Source organism: Hemiscyllium ocellatum, unplaced genomic scaffold, assembly GCF_020745735.1.
Source record: "Hemiscyllium ocellatum isolate sHemOce1 unplaced genomic scaffold, sHemOce1.pat.X.cur. scaffold_1037_pat_ctg1, whole genome shotgun sequence".
Classification (NCBI taxonomy): Eukaryota; Metazoa; Chordata; class Chondrichthyes; order Orectolobiformes; family Hemiscylliidae; genus Hemiscyllium; species Hemiscyllium ocellatum.
Genome location: NW_026867649.1, coordinates 46,111 through 50,122, shown reverse-complemented (window position 1 = coordinate 50,122; position 4,012 = coordinate 46,111).

The window sequence follows — 4,012 nt, the reverse complement described above, 5'->3', positions numbered from 1 at the left end:
GTTAACACAAAACAGTGCTCATAAAGCAACACAAAGTTCCTTATCACCACCTGATTACTGAGTAAATACCTTATTGTTCCTGAGACTAATAACAACAGTAAGCATTTGTCTACGATTCCCTGCAGTAAGTGCAATTGATACCTTATATTTCAGCTGAAAATGTGTTGCTGGTCAAAGCACAGCAGGCCAGGCAGCATCTCAGAATAGGGAATTCGACATTTCGAGCATAAGCCCTTCATCAGGAATGAGAGAGAGTAGCCAAGCAGGCTAAGATAAAAGGTAGGCAGGAGGGACTTGGGGGAGGGGCGATGGAGGTGGGATAGGTGGAAGGAGTTCAAGGTGAGGGTGATAGACCGGAGTGGGGTGGGGGCGGAGAGGTCAGGAAGGAGATTGCAGGTTAGGAGGGCGGTGCTGAGTTGAGGGGGAGGGGAAATGAGGAAACTGGAGAAATCTGAATTCATACCTTGTGGTTGGAGGGTTCCCAGGCGGAAGATGAGGCGCTCCTCCTCCAGCCGTCGTGTTATGTTCTGCCGGTGGAGGAGTCCAAGGACCTGCATGTCCTCGGTGGAGTGGGAGGGAGAGTTAAAGTGTTGAGCCACGGGGTGGTTGGGTTGGTTGGTCCGGGCTGCCCAGAGGTGTTCCCTGAAGCGTTCCGCAAGTAAACGGCCTGTCTCTCCAATATAGAGGAGGCCACATCGGGTGCAGCGGATGCAATAGATGATGTGTGTGGAGGTACAGGTGAACTTGTGGCGGATATGGAAGGGTCCCTTGGGGCCTTGGAGGGAAGTGAGTGTGGAGGTGTGGGCGCAAGTTTTACATTTCCTGCAGTTGCAGGGGAAGGTGCCGGGGGTGGAGGTTGGGTTGGTGGGGGGTGTGGATCTGACGAGGGAGTCACGAAGGGAGTGGTCCTTGTGGAACGCTGATAGGGGAGGGGAGGGAAATATATCCTTGGTGGTGGGGTCCGTTTGGAGGTGGCGGAAATGACGGCGGATGATACGTTGTATGCGGAGGTTGGTGGGGTGGTAGGTGAGAACCAGTGGGGTTCTGTCTTGGTGGCGGTTGGAGGAGCGGGGCTCAAGGGCGGAGGAGCGGGAAGTGGAGGAGATGCGGTGGAGGGAGCGGGAAGTGGAGGAGATGCGGTGGAGGTCCAGTCGTCAACGATGATTTATATTGTTTAAACCAATAATTCTACTTTATCCTGGACATTGACTGTAATACAAGAACATTGGGAACAAACGTTTTGTCATTCTAACAATTTTTAAGCTTTTTGTTGTGTGCAACAGACAATTCAAATTATAACCATTTTTGTTGCAAATTCAACAAACGCTTCATTTCAAATTCTTAAAATTCCTACATTTTTGCAAAAAGGTATGTTTCATATTAAAGGACTGCTTTTTCAAATCATGTGTGCTACAAAATGATTATTGCTTTCATTTCATTGTAAGAAAAGAACAGCTTTGATCACGTCGATTGTTTTTTGCCGTTTCTATTCTGACGTTATTCATCATTGTACAATAATGACAAAATTATTAAAATTGTTTTATATACCGCATGTTGTTGACTACATTGTTTGTTCAATTTCCTGTTGACTTTCATGATCTACTAATTCTCTTCCTAATTCTAACACAAATGTTTAAACATTCATCATCATATAAATCAATGTAACACATCTCAACAAGGAGTTCAGTGGATGGAAATTCACAATTCTTGTAGAATGTATATTTTTGTGTTAAAAAAGAAGAATCTTGTTCAATAATCACTGCATGGCTCATTGTTTTCTTCAATCCATAAAACTAGGTCCTATTCCTCAGGTTACTGATCTTAATAAATATTCAATCAACATCACAGCAAAGTGCTTTTGAAATATTGAATCATTTTAATTCTTCATGTCCAACACTAAGTGTCAAGATGTTGTCATTTCAATAATGGCACAATTTTTAAGAAAGCCTTTTGAACAAATATAGTAAGATTCACATTTAAATTTAATCCATTGTTTCTTAGTACTAATACTACAGTGTGAAAATGCATTTTTTTGCAGGTCACCTATCTCCCAACAGAACCAATGACTTCCCATCCAACGTCATTGCAAATATCTGATGTTTGCTCATTAGAATGATCAGCCTTAATCTCAGCCTTAAAATAAAGGGAACTGTAATTACTTTTCACTGAATTAATTCCAGTTCATTTCTCACTCAGTCCCATAGCAAAATGAGGTTTCTCGTTATTACTTAATACATTGATAGACTTTGACGATTTAATTGTTGTTGTTATCTAATAATTTTTAATATTCATTCAATCCAGTATATTGTGCAAATGTGGAATTACGGCACAGTACGTGAACTACTGTAAAGATTTTGCAGGGTACAATGTCACAATCATTGTTAATATTAATCTTTATTTTACCTGTGGAAACATTTAATTATATTTCACTTCAATGCTAAGATTTATCATGTTTGGAATCACAATAAGACTTAAGGATTTTTCATACAACAAAGTCAAATGATAAAGAATTAACATCTCTTTATTGTTTCATTCAAAAATAACAATACATTTTGGATTTTTGTAAGTTATATATTTTTGGAAAGAAGGAATGTTGTCTTCAGTCGAATGCTTGCATGGAATCACTAATTCACAGTATCTGCTGTTTATTCTCTTCAAGTTCTCAAGAAAAGAAATTAACTAGTTCTGCTGGTTCTAAATTCGTGGAAAATGTTTGAGAATGTTGTGGTCTTAAAGGTGAAAAGGCGTGTGAAAGCTCAGCCACGTTACCTGGCTTTCTGTGAACGCCTGTCCAAGAACAGAGAACCACCACTTAATTAATACACTTCAACAGTACTGTTTTTATTCAAGACTATCAGTATATGAATATACTAACAAGGCTTGGGAGAGAAAAGCCACTTAACCACACTGGGTACTAAAGAGTGAATTCTCTCACCGTTGATAGGGAAAGTTGTTACATTTATACATAACTTCTCACGCAATACAGAGTCCCGTGTCATTAAGCGATCGCAAAGTATATTAATCAAAGTATACTTAATTGTAAGCTTACGCATCAAATAATGCTCTAAATCTTAACACACAGACACCAGCACCCATCTGGTTAAGATATTAACACTATCTTTAAAGTCAGACATTAACTCCCATTATTTTTCTAGCTCTTTCAAGGCAACAGTCAAATCTCAAAGATGCTCTTTAAATGTAAACATTCAAACCTCATTACTGTGTTACACCTAGACCGTAAGGCACCGTACTCCTCTGATGGCTGCCCTTTGACCTAGTGCTGGTACTATGTCATTCTCAGATCTGTGGGATTGGACATGTTTACCCAGCCTGTGCAAGTTGCTGTATTAGCAATTTGTTCGCTCAGGATGCTGGGCAATACAGCCAATGTGCTTCAGCCATTTTAGTTAACATTCTAAGCTCCATTTTCTATGTGGTCACTATATCTATTTCCAACTTATCAGGCGAAGTGATCGCAAATGGTCAGTTTTTTTTGTTCAAAAGAGCTTGATTCAAACATTTCGAACACATACATTGTCATTCTGCAGTATTTCAAACGTGTAAAACAAGTCACTTTCTTCATTTGTAAAATAAATATATGCCACTTCCAATTATTCATTAGTCAGCTAATTACCTACATTTGTTATTAAAAATTGCAATTCGTCTAAATATTGTTATGACCTTTGATCATATTAAATTTCTAATTAATGTTCATTCATGAATGTTCTTTTTTTTTGTTTTCCATTCACCTATTCATATTGAATGTAAATTTGACATGCTTTGACAATATCGGAGTGTGTTCATTTGAAATATGTCTTTGCATATGTATCACTGATTTTACTCATTGCATATGGTTGCATGGTGGCTCAGTGGTTAGCATTGCTGCCTCACAGCATCAGAGACCTCAGTTTGATTCCATTCTCAGGTGACTGTCTGTGTGGAATTTGAAAGTTTTAAAACTGTTATATTCAGACATCTTCATTTATTTTCTTTAATTTTATTTGCTGTGCAA